The 18577-nt window shown below is 40.5% G+C and overlaps 1 protein-coding gene across 2 annotated transcripts in view; it reads left to right on the plus strand.

Annotated features, from left to right (window-relative positions):
• Positions 1–521: 521 nt before the first annotated feature.
• Positions 522–18577, plus strand: part of LOC139443155 (thyrostimulin alpha-2 subunit-like) — a 36419-nt gene continuing 18363 nt past the window's right edge. Inside the window, exons 1-2 of one of the 2 annotated variants that reach the window (XM_071224114.1) lie at positions 522–601; positions 5233–5346. The gene's annotated coding sequence lies outside the window, so the exon portion shown is untranslated. Of the gene's footprint in view, positions 602–5232; positions 5347–11814; positions 12010–18577 lie in introns of those variants that run through there. The other variant, XM_071224113.1, reaches the window with a different exon arrangement.

The following is an 18577-nucleotide window of genomic DNA, read 5'->3' on the forward strand; positions in this document are numbered from 1 at the left end:
GCTGTGTCGCGTGGTGGTACAAAATGACGACGCTAGGGATCAGCCAATTACAACCTCTTGCACTGGCTCACCTCGCAGACAATACTCTGTCACAAAGATGGGGTTGAGTGTCTACCCTGAGAGGCGACATTGATGTCATCCGTTTAAATGTGTGCCCTGCTTGACATGCACAGAATGCAGTCGCATTGACCTCCGCAATACAAATGAACCTGGGTTGCATGCTTCATGCAGGTTGGACAATGGAGGGCCTGGCCCGACACTGTGTGTGGTATCTCCTCAATCTGACATGTTGCATTCCTATACAGAACAAATGTAATTTGAGCTGAATTTCTAGCTCTCTCCTTCAGCCCCCACCCCTACACCTACCACCACCTCTCTCCTTGTGTTCCCATTCACCCTCGCCTCGTCACCACATTTCCGCATTCCCGATGCCCTACATGCCTAAAATAATTCCTAACTATTTCCTTCTGGGGGAAGTGAATGAGTGAATCTTCTTTATTAATACTGTGATTGTGTAAAGCCATCATCTCTCTATATATATGCAGGGGAAGAGTTTTACATTGCTGGAGATCCAATAGAAAGAACTCCCAAGTTTAACCAGGTTAGTGAAGAATGCATACTGTTGACATGCCGTCAAATTCCGTAATTTTGATTTCCATAGTTTTGATTCAATCAAATTATCTCCTTAGGTGAAATCTGTTTTAATTGATACGCAGGGTAGATAATTATTTTCATCTTTAAGTTTAGGGGAGGTGAAAATAAGGTTATTGATCACTGGTATGTGAATGTTCGCTACATTCGCATTTAATTTGAAAGTTTGGAGATTATTTGGATATAACTCTAGCGGAAGGGAATGGGCAGAATCCTTGATTCCAGACGTACAACCCGGTGTGATATGATAAGTCTGACTCGACACAGCTGACATTTGTCTGGAAGTAACTGACCATTTGACTCACCTGACCAAAAGGCTTACCTGATCACTCGATTCATCTGGCCACATAGCTCATCTGACCATTTGACTCACCTGACCAAATGGCATGCCTGATCACTCTATTCATCTGGCCACATAGCTCATCTGATCATTTGACTCAAATGACCACCTGAATTATCTGACCACTGGACACATCAGGCCACATAGCTTACCTGTCCATTGGACTTACCTGGCCATTTAATGCAGGTGGTCATTTGACTCATGGCTACTTCGCAAATCTGAACGCCAAACCAGCTGACTCGGCTCATCAATTGATTCATGTCCGCGGTAGCTTTACTCTTGCCCTTGGTCCCTTACACTCAGGTTCGGTGGAGTAGTCTAGTGGTTTAAGCGTTCGCTCGTCACGCCGAAGACCCGGGTTCGATTCTCGCATGGGTACAATGAGTGAAGCCCATTTCTGGTGTCCCCCGCCGTGATATTGCTGAAATATTGCTAAAAGCGGCGTAAAATCTAACTCTCACCCACTCTCTCTTACAATCAAACTGTAATTGACATAAAGCATATCGGATGACACTTGGCGTGGTGCTGTCATTTGCAATGTGAAACATGAATATCTGACTCTTTTTAGCCGGTCGAATTTATTTGTAATATAGCCTACTAGTTTTACGATTATTTTCAAGTTAACTTGCCTCACAGGTTATTGCAAATGTGCTATTCTATTCTTAGCTTACGTATATCAGTTACAAACAGTAATGTAAGTCAGTAGGTGTTCGTTCCTTCAAATCTTCGCTGTTTACTGAGCGCACATGAAGCGGTATATATCTAGTCGTTTGATCAAGGTATTATATGGTTATCTTAGAGTGTTTAACACGTGGTTTCTAACTATACACGCAGCTTATGTGATGTATGTAAGGGAGGATGTCTAAACTGTGAATTCTTAATCAAAACGGAACTAATAAAACGCATCTAAAAACACTATAATCTACCAAATCAAAATCACATAAACAAACAAACAAACATCCACCATACCCAGCTCCCTTAGTTCTCCCCTCCAACCCCATCGGCATCTATTCCAAATCTCAAAATTCCCCAATTCTATATAAGCATCCCCTAAAGCCCCCTCTTGGGTTGCACACACCACTTTCGCCTCTTTCGGAAACACATTAAATGGCCTGACCGGGCCCGTGTGCGAAATACGCATCAGTCGGAAAGCGCACGTTAAATCTCCAAAGTAGGTAAGTAAGTAAGTAAGTAAGTAAGTAAGTAAGTAAGTAAGTAAGTAAGTAAGTAAGTAAGTAAGTAAGTAAGTAAGTAAGTAAGTAAGTAAGTAAGTAAGTAAGTAAGTAAGTAAGTAAGTAAGTAAGTGTGAATCAAGAGGTCTTTGATAGGCATTTAGAAGTTGGGAGTACATGACTACATGACACACTTTATGGATAGCATCTTCTTTTATTCTTTGTCACGATATTTCAGAGCTACTTCGTGCTCCATCATCAGGTGTATGCTTAGTAAGTGCATAAAGTTAATATATGATAACAATATAATGGCAAAGCATATAACATAGGATTAATGTACAAAGATAGCAATATAATGACGAAGCCATTGAGTGAGTGGGTGAGTGAGTATGGGTTTACGCCGCTTTTAGCAATATTCTAGCAATATCACGTCCGGGACATCAGAAATGGGCTTCATACATTGTACCCATGTCGCGAATGGAACCCGGGTCTTCGCCTTGACGAGCGAACGCTTTAACCACTAGGCTCCCCGACCGCCCTAAGAAGCCATTGGGATTAGTAGGAGAGGATTAATCAAGTACACTGAAGGTGAAGTGATGACTAGGATCTGGCTATTGCGACACAAGCAATAACGCGATCCAGTTGTCCATTGTGGTTGATGATGTGATTATAGCACAGTGGAGTACACACTTGGTAGGTAGATATCTTGGTCTCATGCAGTCATCTTCTTTCTCCGGATTTCCATGCTATCTTAAAGTTTCCTCTTTTTCCAATGACTGATGTTGGTATGGAGAATCTTGGTTTGTGGCAAGGAAATATGGTGGTCAGAATTTTGTATGAGGTGTTCCGAAAGGTCAGGTTCTATGTCAGATTTTTCAACAGAGGTCTTGTGTTCACGGGGCGTGAAGTCTCTCTAATGTATTTGTGTCCAAAGTTGCATGATATCTCATACACACATCCCCTGGGGTTTGGGGTTGACTGGGTAGGACCTTTACCGTTGGTGTGTAACATGTTTTTCAGCGTCATGTCGGAACAGAAGGTCACGTCTATGTGGGCTGTTTCGGTTAGCAGTCTGCTGATATGGTGACTGGTGGGGGCTTGGTATGGGATGCTGACGAGGATGGGTGATGGGGCTGGGTTGGACTTGGAAACGGGATCTTTTTGCTGGGTTTCCTGGGTTTTCCCTACTAGATGCTTGGGATATCATTTGAGGGCTATGAAAGTGTGTTTAAAATGCTGAATTTCTGTCCGGATTGCGGATAGCCCTGGCTTGTCGGTCAGGGTGAGACTGTCCGGATGGCCCTGGCTTGTCGGTCAGGGTGAGAGTGTCCGGGTGGCCCTGGCTTGTCGGTCAGGGTGAGAGTGTCCGGATGGCCCTGGCTTGTCGGTCAGGGTGAGAGTGTGCGGGTGGCCCTGGCTTGTCGGTCAGGGTGAGAGTGTCCTTATGGCCCTGGCTTGTCGGTCAGGGTGAGAGTGTCCGGATGGCCCTGTCTTGTCGGTCAGGGTGAGAGTGTCCGGGTGGCCCTGGCTTGTCGGTCAGGGTGAGAGTGTCCGGATGGCCCTGGCTTGTCGGTCAGGGTGAGAGTGTCCGGAGGGCCCTGGCTTGTCGGTCAGGGTGAGAGTGTCCGGATGGCACTGGCTTGTCGGTCAGGGTGAGAGTGTCCGGATGGCCCTGGCTTGTCGGTCAGGGTGAGAGTGTCCGGATGGCCCTGTCTTGTCGGTCAGGGTGAGAGTGTCCGGATGGCCCTGGCTTGTCGGTCAGGGTGAGAGTGTCCGGATGGCCCTGGCTTGTCGGTCAGGGTGAGAGTGTCCGGATGACCCTGGCTTGTCGGTAAGGGTGAGAGTGTCCGGATGGCCCTGGCTTGTCGGGTGAGGGTGGCAGTTATGGCTTGTTTGATCTGAGGATGGTGGTTTGACATGTAGTGAATGTTCTGGTCTGTGTGAATGAGTTTTCTGTAGACGGCAGTGTAGATGTTGTCATGACTGTTGACGAGTTGTACAGCTTTGTACATTAATCCTATCCCATCGGCCTCGTCATTATATTGTTACCCTTGTACATTAATCCTATCCCATCGACCTCGTCATTATATTGTTACCTTTGCCTATTAATCCTATCCCATCGGCCTCGTCATTATATTGTTACCTTTGTACATTAATCCTATCCCATCGGCCTCGTCATTATATTGTTACCTTTGCCTATTAATCCTATCCCATCGGCCTCGTCATTATATTGTTCCCTTTGCACATTAATCCTATCCCACCGGCTTCGTCATTATATTGTTACCTTTGTACATTAATCCTATCCCATCGGCCTCGTCATTATATTGTTACCTTTGCCTATTAATCCTATCCCATCGGCCTCGTCATTATATTGTTCCCTTTGCACATTAATCCTATCCCACCGGCTTCGTCATTATATTGTTACCTTTGTACATTAATCCTATCCCATCGGCCTCGTCATTATATTGTTCCCTTTGCACATTAATCCTATCCCACCGGCTTCGTCATTATATTGTTACCTTTACACATTAATCCTATCCCATCGGCCTCGTCATTATATTGTTACCTATGTACATTAATCCTATCCCATCGGCCTCGTCATTATATTGTTACCTTTGCATATTAATCCTATCCCATCGGCTTCATCATGAAATTGTTACCTTTGCACATTAATCCTATGTCATTAGATTAGTCATTATATTGTTACCTTTGTACATTAATCCTATGTCATTGGATTAGTCATTATATTGTTATCTATGCTCATTCATCCCAGATGTTTTTAGACGCTTTGAAATCTTCTCTGAAATTTGACACATATTTTTATATTTAGTAACAATTAAGTAAAGACGTTCAACAAACATAAATTTGCTTTTGATGAATAGAAATGTCATTGCAGAACAGAAAATTATTTTTTCAAGTTTCATATATCCATAAAGACATTGATTACGTATATTTTCTGAGTTCATGTCTTCGGAACCTAGTTGCAGACAGATACAAGTCCTGGTGTGAGATATGTGTAGGTAGATCCTAGAAACATCAGCTGATAAAATCGTCCGCCCTGACTTTCAGTAATCCTGCCTGGAGATAGTCTCGGCCGACACCCTGACACACCCAGACGCACAACTGTATATAAGACACCTGGCTATCCCACTGGACATCACTACAAGCACTGTCGATATACAGGTAAGTTGTTCAAGTGAGTAAGAAATTAACGAATAATGTTGATTTAATGTAAAATGCCTTCCATGGTTGATGGTTTATGGAACCGACCATTTCATGTCAGACCCCAGATGTAGGTCTATACACATACCCAGATGTAGGTCTATACACATACCCAGATGTAGGTCTATACACATACCCAGATGTAGGTCTATACACATACCCAGATGTAGGTCTATGCGGGGAGGGGATTTGTGTGGAGTTGTGTGTAATCTGACGTTTTTAATTCTTGTTCTCCTACCCGTGCCTGTGAAAAAAAGGATTGTAATTGAGTATGGGACGGCAACACCTGCTGTTTGGTTGCTCCTTGGGTTTGTATTGCTCTAGTGATCATGAAACACCGAATCTGATCTTTTCAATGGCTGGCCTGGTGTGTAATCATACTCTGCTGGCAATGTACGAGTTCACATTTCGATGTTCCGTGAAAAGCTGAGATACCACTTCCAAAACAGAAAAAAGGAATTTGAAAGGAGACTTTTTGTTAACTTACATCATTGTTACTGAACATTTCACAATGTCAGCACAATGATAAGAAAATCATGTTTCCATAGGTTTGCTGTCGCACTTGCATCACAACTGATTGAATGTCTGAATGTCTTTTCGTGTGAGTTAGTACAGATTATTTTCAAACTTCAAGAGATGTATTACAACTTTTGACATTTCACATACGACGTGAAATTTGATATCCAGTCATTACAGCTTCACTTTAATATTTGGGTTTCATGGAGTTGGCTAGCGGCTACCGAGGCACTATATCGTATGTTGTACCACACATCATGTACATTCAGCCTGCTCATAAGTCAGGCTTCTTGTCGTCTTGTATTACTTCTAAAACATGATGGAACACCTGTCAAGTGTCGTGTTTTAAGTAACTTTTCGCGTTTGTTCGCAAAATGCTTCAATTTATAGTAATGACCAGACAGTATTAACTATATACCTGCAACATGATGCCATTAATGGCTAAAGAAAAGCAAATTTGACGTGATCAGTGAATTCGTTGTGAGATAGCACCAAGAACACAATGTTGTATAAATATGTTATCTTTGAAACGTTTTTACCCCACGAATTTATGAAGAACCCATGTCATCACTTATTACAAGTGAGTGAGTGAGTTGGGTTTAACGCCGCTTTTAACGGTATTCCATTCGTATTATTTACGACCAATGGAATCTATTTCGGTAGATAAGACTGAATACATCTCGTTTTATGTTTAGAAAGTACCATGTACAATAAAACTGATACTGTTACTACAAACATTTTTGCTATAGGGCAGAGCATGCTTACCCTTTTCGTAACACCTGGTGTCATCACTGATTTTCAGTGATCTATTATTCATGTAACGTTCACCACTATTTTGTCTTTTACGCTCGGTGGAATCTATTTTGACGGATAATCGAGACTGATTATTCTCTGGCATTGACGTTATATATATATTGGATTGCAAGCTCCAAATTAAAACTGGCAGTGTTGAACTATTTAGCTCGAACTGAAATGGTGCAATACATAAGCAGACAATACAACGAGACAGGTATGAAACACCATCCTATGTTTGATACGAGGTTACAGATGAAGAAGGTGATGGGAGTTTGGCATCATGCGATACATTATTCAGGATGATTATCCAATAAAACTAAATAGGTGTAAAACATTGCTGAAAGCTTTTTACTGACGATCAATATAGGAAGCACACCTCATTAAACAGACACTGTGTCATTACCACTTATTGGCCAATGTGTTAAACGTCATCGGTACTCTAGTCGTTGATGGGAAATATACACATACACTTGTCAACTTTTGATAGGGATTGGGAGTATCAAGGTGGGATTGAATGAGAATGATTGCTTGGCTATATTGTCAACTTAGAATCTGACGGTAACATTTGACTTAGCATTTGTACAATTTTTTTCCTTGTACCATACGTTGCCTTGTTATTTTCTGGTGAACAATTGACTTGCCTTTGCGTGTATTTGCGACGTGAACAACTGGTATCATCACTATTTGATTGTGATTCATAAACATGATCATGATATAGTGGGAATCGTACAATCGAGATTTCTAATGAATATGGAAACGGTTTTGTCGCTGTTATTGTCTGTGGCATATTACAAATGGTTGTTTTGCAGTTCTATATTTACAAACAAGGTTCACAATCATCAAAATGATTCTACAGTAAATAGTTAAACCAGGCACCGTTTTAACTGTTACGAGTAGCCTCCCTGAAACATATGTTTCATTAATGGCAAACAAATTGATGTTGTATTTTACACTTGTTGTATTTTACACTTGTTGTATATTTACAAGTATGAATATGACTGAAAGATCTGAAAAAATTAGGAACTGAATTTCTCTTACTTGAAGGGAATTTGACAGAGTGATAGAAATGTTAAAATGTCTGTCTCTATACACCCAGGAGCCTCTCTGTCCGTTGTATAAGTCAATCAATCTCTGTCCATATCCTATCCGGTTCACCCTGTCTGTAAATCTATCAAAGCCAATTATACTTTTGTATTGAAATATTTATATTGACACAGAATGATAAGATTCATGTTCAAATTAGGCCCGCAGTTTGTAGATATCACCTTTCAAGTACCTCTTCCGTCCCTATCCCCAACCCTTCCCCGACGACCGCCCCCCCCCCTCCCCCATCCCCCCCACACACCACCCAACCTTCACCAATCCCCACAGACACCTCCGGACACACACCTCCACCAATCCCCTGGGACACCTCCCCTCATCCCACTGTCTCCATGTTTACCTCCGATTCTGATATCTAGTTGATAACGTATGCCGGAGTAAAGTTTACACTGTATCCGATTTCACATAAAAAGTTGCTCTGTCTTTGTATCGTCACTTAAGATGCAAGATATCATCTACGCAATACGCCATTGCATTCAATATACGAATGTAGGCTATATGCCAAGTCATGTCCACTTTGAGACCATCCTAGCGTGTATACACTCATCATCATCATCATCATCATCATCCCTCTTGGGGTCGGCCGGTGGGTAAGGTTTAAAAACAACTGCTTGACAATCCCAATCACTCTCACACAGGAAGCATGTATATGAAATTCATTAACTAATCATTCACCACTACATCCTGTGCGACCCGTGAAGATCCGGGGTAGAATAGGTCTTCAGCAACCCATGCTTGCCGTAAAAGGCGACTATGCTTGTCGTAAGAAGCGAATAACGGGATCGGGTTGTCTGGCTCGCTGACTAGGTTGATACATGTCATCGTATCTCAAATACTTGGGTCGATGCTCATGATGTCAATCACTGGATTGTCTTGTCCAGACTCGATTATTTACAGACCGGTGTCATATAGCTGGAATATTGCTGAGTGCGGCGTTAAACAACAAACAAACAAACAAACAAACATCCTGTGCAGCTTCTGAACAAGCCTGCACATCTCTATCATATACCAAATGTACACTGTAACCCAATACTAGATGGTATCTGTATCTTTAAAACCAGCGATATTTATCTTCCTCAGTTGATCCAATCACGAACATCATCTAAATCGTTGTCTGCTTTACAAATTTGCTGAAGCAGACTTAAGGCAGTTACAAAAGCGGTATGGTCATCGTATTTCAACGTTACGCAATCTGGTTGATCTATTTTTTTTAGCATCATGATAATGCTCAGTGACATATATTGTTTAAAAAATGTAGGGCTGGGAGTATGAGCTTGAGGGTGAGCATTCTGTCTTGTAGACGTGAAATCACGAGTTTGTAAGAGTAATTTGTGTTTTTGCATGAGAATGTGATCACTGATATCTGCTTCGAGCTCTGAAGGATACCGTATTTCATGTGGTAAATGTTCTGTCCCTTGTACAACACTGTACGTTCAGGAGATATGTACCATGTCATCACATACAATACATGGCATCAGTACAATAAATATACAAATAAGGGTGTACTGTATCTGTACAATAAAAGTATATGATAATTTAACAATAAATGTTTTGTTTCTTTGTTGTTTAACGCCGTACTCAGCATTATTCCAGCTAAATGACGGCGGTCTGTAAATAATCGAGCCTGGACCAAACAATACAGTGATTGACACCCGAGGTAAAAAAAGCGAGTCTGAACCAGACAATCCAGAGATTGATATCATGAGCATCGATCTAGGCAATTGGGATACGATGACACACATCAACCAAGTCATCGAGTCTGACCACCCGATCTCGTTAGTCGTCTCTTACGATAAGCATAGTCGCTTCTTCCGACAAGCATGGGTTGCTGAAGGCCTGTTCTAACCCGGATGTTCACGTGTATCTGGTAAAGGCGTACAATGCGATTGGACACTAAGGGTGTACGCTACATGTACGGCTGTACACTGAGGGAATATTATAAGTCACACAGATAACAGATGATACACCAGTGTGTGCTCCCTGTCTTGGGTTCAATATAGCAAAGCACCTGGTGTTGGATGTTGTGAACAGATAGCCGCTGACAGTCAAATATGGTACTGGATGAAGCATTCCTACAATGTCCATGTAGGGTCATAATCGTCATGGAGCAACGTGAACGCGCAAACATCACGCACGTTGGTCCCAAGGAACGTACTACATCCCAAAGCGTTGTCTTAGCACATTTTGCAAGCTTCAATTATCTGATCTTAATATTTCAATCCGATCAAGCAGTCTGGGAAACTGAGGCCACTCTCCTCTGCTGTAAGTCGGTATTGCGCACACCAGACTGATAATTGGAATGTAAGACTAAAATACATACAGATAACACATGCTGTATCAGCGAATCCCACACTTAAAGCTCCTGTGAGCACATTGCGGACTTCAACGCCCTTTTGTAGGTAATCCTCTACTGTTGATACTATGAAGTCAAATCTGCCATATCTAAACGTGAGATTATGTTGGTCTTAAGGAGATACCATGGATAACAGACATCATTTGAAGAAATCGGGAAACCATTATCAGTTACAGGCACACACTCGAACACAAACATTTATATTTGACTAGGATTAGAAGCTGTAACGTTTCTAACTATGGACTGTAAAACCATGTTTGTTTGTTGTTTAAAACACCGCACTCAGCAATATTCCAGCTATATGACGACAGGCGGTAAGAAAATGCGAGTCTGGATCAGACAATCCAGAGATTGATATCATGAGCATCGATCTTAGCAATTGGGATACGATGACATGCATCAACCAAGTCAGCGAGTCTGACCACCCGATCCCGTTAGTCTCCACTTTCAGGGTTGTCACATATGACCAAGATTATTATTAAACATAATTTATTGTCCAAAAAGACAAAGGGATTGGGCACAAGTGCAGAACTTATTACCGCCTTCTCCCTAACAAAAAAAGCGACCACTACATTTTATATATTGAACAAAATAAGGCTGGGATCATAAATATGTTGCAGGATATTTGTACAATGATATAAGCTAAAATTTCCCTATTGAATAAGTCTGTCAGATGTTTTCGGCTTGCAATACTTATAATGAGATAAGCAGAAGCTGATCTTTAAAAGTAATTGTGTGTTATGTATAAAGCGCTTTAAAACCCTTCAAGTTCATTCAAGTCTCGTAGAAAACAATGAACGGCGCTGTTAGTTTGTTTGATAAATGCTGAATAAATCAGGTTTGATGTGCTGATCTTTGTGGATGAGAAGTAATCGTTTGAGAGACTGAAGTGTAAGGTAGTGTGCATATGCCACATGTCGCACTCTGACATGAGTGCTTGTTGGAAGCCATTAGGAAAGGGTCAGGCAAGGGCGGAGAGCAACTTCACTTGATATGAAAACGTGGAGAAAATCTTTGTCCTGGAACTTGTTAACTAAAACCCTTTATTGTCTATGTTTACCGTACTGGTCCATCAGAAATGCTTTGACGTAGTTTTCTAATGGTCAAGCCTTGAAAAAAGATTGCATGTTTGTATAACTCTAAAGCAGTGTCAAGTGTCTGAAGCAGATAAGCCGATCTTTAAGAATAATAATAATAATAATAATAATAATAATAATAATAATAATGATAATAATAATAGTAGTAGTAGTAGTAGTGAGATGATGATGATGATGATGATGATGATGATGATGAATAAATAAATATATACTAAGACACCAGTTGGACTGTGCTGTGGTAAGGACAAAGGAATTCAAAAGCCATTAATCAGAAAGAGCTTTACGTTAAAGCAGGGTGGTAAAAAGCAGGGGTGAGTTTGAAGCGCAACGTGAACATCGTCACGTCGTTTGGCGTGTAGGCAACGCGAGTCACACTCCAGGAAGTTGCTGGGTGACTGCAATCAGCCATACCTTGACGCTGGAATCAATACTTTACGAGGCCGGCACTCCGCCTTCATAGTCACAACCCATCCCTCCACGCTGCCTCCCTCCACGCTGTCGGTATAAACACACACCGAGTGTGAATGTCTTGTGTTGGGCAGCGCAGGAGTAGGCGGTGGTTGTTTCAAATACCCCGGGAACAGCGTTGTTGTTGTTGTTGCTTGTGTCACATGGGGGCAGAGTCACAGAGAAGAAGACAGTTTGTTGGGTAGTTCGGCTGGTGCAGGGAGTGCTTTGGGATAAATCACATTTCTGGTCACGATATATGAACTATATCTAAGAAGTTATCCAACACAGTTCAACTTTTCTCGTGCGATAAAGGTAAGGATAAGCTTTTGTTTATTTTAACTTTAGGGTCGATTCTCAAATTACAATATGTTATTTTCTCATTTCTCCAGGAAAATCTTATAGCATGTTAAACTAATCATACGCAATATGACTAATCAGAAGTAATAAAAGCATAATTTAATTAACATAATTTAAAATATTTTTCATAAATTATTTTACCGCGTTTCTTTGTAACTGGTATCGGTCTTGTGATCTTAAAAAATAGCAGTAAAGTATAATACAATGTATGATAACATGGGAAATATGAATGTTTGTTTATTAAATGTTATATTCTTTAGTTTATAGTCAATTTTTTTTTTTTTTTATACACATTATAAGTAGCAAATGCTTGATCCGCAATGTTGATATGTTATTTGTATACGTGCTTTCTTGCTAAGCAGTCGAAAGGATAATACTTTCTGAACAGATTGGGACTGCGTATTAATGTAACATTCTATCACTCAAGCGGGCCTATAAAAGATTTATTATATACGTTCTGGTGTACATGAAAACACCTAATATTAGATTTATAAAACACATCTAGTTTGAAGTTGGATCTCTGGTATGACCTTCGTTTATGTTCATATAGAACAGCAGCGGTAGGGTGGCCTAGAAGGTAAAGCGTTCGTTCGTTACAATTCCGCGCATGCGTACAGTGGTGAGTGAGTTGGGTTTAACGCCGCTTTTAACAATATTCCAGTCATATCGCGGCGTGTCAGCTTCATGCGTGAGGAAAGCCCGAAGTGATGCAGGTCGTAGACGTTTACCACTTCGGTGAAACCCACGAGCATGGGTATGGTGCTGACAAACCTAGAAACATAATCGGGGCGAAACCCGAACCCACAATCATAGGTTTCTGGCGTGCCCAAGGGAAGCAACTCACACAGCGAATTGTGGTGCCTTAGACGACTGCGCAGCGATTAGGAGACTGAGGGAAAGCTAAATATATTTAGTAATATGAACGATTCCACACCACTTGCATATTAGTCATTCCTGAATGTTGAATATTTTTGTTACAAGTATCAATTTTAGGGTAGTAGGAAAATATATTCTTTTTTTTATTTGCAAGAGCTGTCGCTGCGTTGTTTTCAGGATTTAGAAGTAAAGAATTTAATAATTAACCGAATTCGTATGATGTATAATATTGATAGCAATGAAGATAAACTCCATTTCATATGTATCTTTTAGAAAAAAAGTATATGCCAAATGGGATGTTTCATAAAATATATATTTTCAAGTTCATAAATTATTGACTTCTAATGATGTATCAATTTTGTTAAAGAATCTGAAATGTAAATCTCTTTTTGGGGGGCTCTAGTGGAGAGGTAAAATATTGAACTACTTTTCTAGTCCCAGGCCGCCTGTAGATCCGGGTGAGTCAGATATTGTAATTTGTATCCGGGTGGGTCAGATATTGTAATTTGTATACGGGTGGGTCAGATATTGTAGTTTGTATCCGGGTGGGTCAGATATTGTAGTTTGTATCCGGGTGGGTCAGATATTGTAGTTTGTATCCGGGTGGGTCAGATATTGTAGTTTGTATCCGGGTGGATACAGGTAAGATCTTGGACCGCCGGTACATGCTTGGTCTCATCGCGTCTGTTTATCGTGTTGTTGGATCATGTACTGCCATTCTGATCTCTGAGCGCCAGTGGTTGGGACGGGTAGGATCTTCTTCTGTATGGCGTTGTCTCTGCAAGTGAAGGTCAAGTCATCTTGCAGTACATATCTGACAACCCGTGAAGATCCGGGTCAGAACAGGTCTTCAGCAACCCATGCTTATCAAAAGATCGGGATTGGATTGTCAAGCTCGCTGACTTGGTTGATGCATATCATTGTATCCGAATTGCGTAGATCGATGCTCATAATGTCAATCACTGAATTGTCTGGTCCAGAAGCGATTATTTACAGAACGCCGTCGTAAAGCTGAAATATTACAAAAGAGACATATCTAACAAACAAACATGGTGGTAGTAGGGTCGGAATAAGACTTTCTACACTCCGACTCAGGGCAGCAGTGGGTGGGGGGTCGGAAATCTGATTACTACTTGTTATGGGAATGTAAGAAGGTCAACCATCGCATTAACACACTGGTCTCCATTGTTTGGGGATGTCATTTCATTAGCTTGGCTTTATGGATGGACCGTTATTACGGCCATCAAATGTCAAGTTTTCCTTCAAGTGTTTCTGGTCTCAACAGTGACCAATGAAACCTCCCCATTAGAAGATGATTAGTCCATCGAGATAGTTGGTTTGCTCTTTCAAAAGTGAGACAACGTATAAACTCACGTTTTATGTTTCGACTGAAATTAGATATGGCTGTCGTAGAGATGCTACCAGCAATATAACAAAAAAGCGTTTTTTATACCTAAATAAAAGCGACAAAACGTTTTCCATATTCATAAGAAATCTCCGCTGAAAGCAAAGTCGACAGTACGATACCACATTTACCATACGCGGGTGATTGTGAATAGCTTTTAAATAGTGTTTGATACCAGTTGTTGGCCAAGACTACCATCAGCCTGTACCTGTTCGTTAATCTCGGTTGGCATGTTGTCTCATGAATTCTTCCCCATTCGTTCATTCCAACACAATAAACCCAAATACATATATCAACAATTGCTAATGTAGGACATTCTGTCCCATCCAACGCTAATACTTCAACACGGATGTCTTTTTTGGTCATTAGGAAATAATTTAAGTACTCAGTTCTGACATCTGCGTTCGTGTATATGTATGTTTAAGAGCTCTCTGAAGTAACATGCCGGGATGTCGGTACTTACTGATCGTGCAAAACCAGTACATGATTGGACAGCTTTCAACTTCTTCAGACGGATCATTAGAACGTTAAGATCCTTTTCCGCAGATCAGAACAGGCTTTCGGCGATGTTTTAACATTTTTATGGCACACAGAATCTGAAATTAGCTGAAACATCGTAGTCATTACTGATGTGTTTTTGATAAATGATACTATCCAGAAGGTATATCATCAGTCCATTTACAGAGTGGCATTAATCACTCAGCATCCACTGTCTCTAACTAAACCATAAGAGCTAGAAGTATCTTGATACTATTATTGTCTTTATAGAAAATGCTTTCTTTTTTAATCTATTTACTTGATTTACTGATCCCAAAACAAATCAAGAACTCAGGAGAAAATAATTCAATTTATACTTTTCATAATTGATGTCAGTTCCTTTGACTTGTCATTCATAAAAGCATGTTTTTATGTCATTCTACCAACCATGAATTAAAGGGATGACTCGAAGACATTTTTAATTTAATGGGATATTTTATTCACCAATTTTATCATTCTGTATACCCAGTGACTGATTGGGTGAGCCCCTTTTAGCAATATTCCAGCAATATCACGGCGGGGGACACCGGAAATGGGATTCATACATTGTACCCTTGTCAGGAATCGAACCCGGGCTTTCGGCGTGGCGAGCGACCGCTTTAGCCACTCGACCGCCCCGTATACATAAGTGAGATATGTATAAGTGAGATCAAACTGCCATATATACTGAATAGATGTTTGTAATTATTCTACTGACAATTGAGAATGTCTGTTATGGGAAGGTTAGGCAGCTGTCAGTGTCTTTGTGCATCAACATTAATCACAGCTATTTCCCCACTTTTCATTAAAATGCTTTTAGAATATCAATTTAATCAAACATTTATTTGTCTTCTGTTCACACCAGCTACGATGATCTGTCATTTAGAACACGAACATTATTATATTTGCTTTGAAAGGGAATGTTTGATAATCATTTTTGTAAAACCTTCAGCAAACTGAAACCAATATCTCTCAAAAGGTCTTATCAAAATAGTGATGACAATTTCTCATGATTTGATTTCGGATTCCGTCTAGTTGGTATTGTTGCTCATGGCAGAGGGCGTACTGTGCACATATCAAGAACATCTGTTGTTGGCGAAGTGAGGGAGTAAGTTGTTTGAACAATATTTCAGTGATATCAACCCAAAAAAATTACAGGCCATTGATCCTATCAGCTTGGTGAGACCCACGCATAATTTGCTGCATAACAAATGGAAATAAGACCATATCTCTTTTATTATTTCTCTCACCATGCTCAAATTCTAAATATTTGCACCACCAAGTTTAAAAAGCCCAGAATACACTCGTTCAATAGTATGTTTAGTATATTTATATTTCCTTTCAACAAGAGAAATACTTGGCTTTATAACGGATCTCCAGCCATTCAAAAACGAATGGCCATTAGGGGTCATGATTTATCACATGTTTTATCAAATCTGTTAGTGCTATCGAAAATCCAGCGTGGTAAAAATCTCGACCATCGATATTTTAATTCTTAGTTATGAATTGCACTGGTCCATGACCAGTTTTTTTAATATATTCTGCCGCTGCTCATTGTAAACTCAGCAAAAGCAAAATAGAAATGCCAAAGAGCTGGACATTAATTCTACAATTTAAGCTGTGGTTATCAAAACCATACAGCCATTTGAGTAAACATGTCAAGGAACTAGACACAAATTTTATGTGGAACTGGATATGTGGCAAAAGTTTAGTATTAGTAACGAGAGACCGTTGCCGTGGGATGAGCAAAAACGATTAGGTGTCCACTTTTGAAATATTCAATACTCGTAAACACTTTTGATACTAAACATGTTTCCAGTTTTACTACATCTAGATTTTGAACACTTGTTCCAGATGTCAGGTTTGTTGGTTCTGTTGGCGCCTAGGGCAACACCGGGGTGCCTCTACACGTGCAGCTGTTAATGGTTCTGTTGGCCCCAAGAGTAGGGCTGGTAGTAAAAGTAGAAATGTGTTTAGTATCTAAAGTGATTACGAGTATTGAATATTTAAAAAGTACTGACAATAGTTATCTAAGACGTTGCATTTCTTCAGTGATTTCAGTGGCTTAGCCATGCATCTGCCCGTTATTCACACTGATTTTGATCTTTCTCTTGTGGTTTGATCAAAGGAACCCATTATACCCGTAGCTGTTAATGGTTCTGTTGGCCTCTAGTGTAGGGCTGGGTTGCCATTACATTTATATATGTTGGGGGTTTTGTTGCCGAGTAAAGAAGGGCAAAACTGCCATCCACACTTGTCCTGTATATATTGTTGTGTAGCTGTTTACTCCTGGAGCGTGGTCGAAATTCACCATGAAGCTGTTGCTGATCGCATCCATTTGAGTGAGGCGGGTGGGTTTAACGCCGCTTTGAACAGTATTTCAGTTATATCACGGCATGTCAGCAGCTGAATGTGGGAGAAAAGCCCGAAGGGATGCAGGTCTCAGATGTTTACCACTTTGGTGAAGCCCATAAGCACGAGTATGGTGCTGACAAACCTAGAAATATAATCGGGCCGAACCAGGTTTCGAACCCACGATCATAGGCTTAAACTCTGCACAGCGAATTGCGGCGCCTGAGCGACATGACCGCCCGTAGCCCCGGCTTCCTTTCGAACGATGTCATTACTGATAGCGGTGTCATGCTAGGTTAATGAATGCCAGGCGTGGGACAAGATGGTCCGGAAACATTAAGAAGATATTGTTCTAAACCAGCAATAAAATAAACGAAAGATAAAAATGAAGCCGAGAAGAAATTTGTGATTTAGATAATAAGAGGTCCTTGAAATTAGGGTCAGCCTCCAGCAGTAGTAGCAGAGAGTTGCTGTGAGTAGAATAGCCTTTGTATTATTTTGATCGTTTAAAATATTACTTTAAGTTATGTTACGACCGAGCACAAAAACAGTCCTTGTCTTTACCTAAAGGGAGAGGTATTGCGTTGAAAGTACACCTTTTGATCTCTTGCAAATGGTTAAAAATTGAAAAAAGTGAATGTGTTTGAAGGATTGGTGTGTGTGTGTTTGTGTTTATTATTACTAGTTTAGTGCATAAAACAATGTTATATTTAGTTTTTAAAAGTGGTTTAGGAGGATGGTTGTTGAGATTGTTGGTGGTTTCCCACACACCCCTGGGTTCGTCTATCGATTGCTGTGTGAGGCGTCAGGGGTGGAAAGGTAGTTTAGTGATGAAAGCATTTGAATGTTATTTAATCAAACTTGTAATTCTTTAATTTTCAAACCAGCTACGACGATCATTTACAACATGATCCATTTTATTGTGTTTGTTTTGCCAGTGTATGTTTGATACCATCAGCAAAATGAAGTCAATAACATTCACGTGGTCTTCTGAAAATTGTTGCGACAATCTAAAGATCTACATTGGATTCTTCAGATAGCATAATGTGTGAAGCCAGTTGTTATGTCCCTCCACCCCACACTCTTCAGCTGTTGCTAAAAACAGCACAAAACTTCACATCTCGTTAATGCTTCTCCATTAAACAAGAAACAATTTGCCGGAAGTAACTAAACAGTTTCAACAGGAAGCTTTTGCAACAGCTAAATGTCACGATTATAGTTATCATTGCAAACTATAAACTAAGGCTAACACTCTTTGAGGTAAACATAATTTAACGGTGATGGAGATTTGAGTTAATGAATTGAACACGACAGGAGGAATCTAGTTTCCATTATGGATGAACGTGTCACAGGGTTTTATCGTCAGCCTGGCCC

This window comes from Haliotis cracherodii, unplaced genomic scaffold, assembly GCF_022045235.1.
Source record: "Haliotis cracherodii isolate W230 unplaced genomic scaffold, xgHalCrac1.p SCAF_5, whole genome shotgun sequence".
NCBI classification, from domain to species: Eukaryota; Metazoa; Mollusca; class Gastropoda; order Lepetellida; family Haliotidae; genus Haliotis; species Haliotis cracherodii.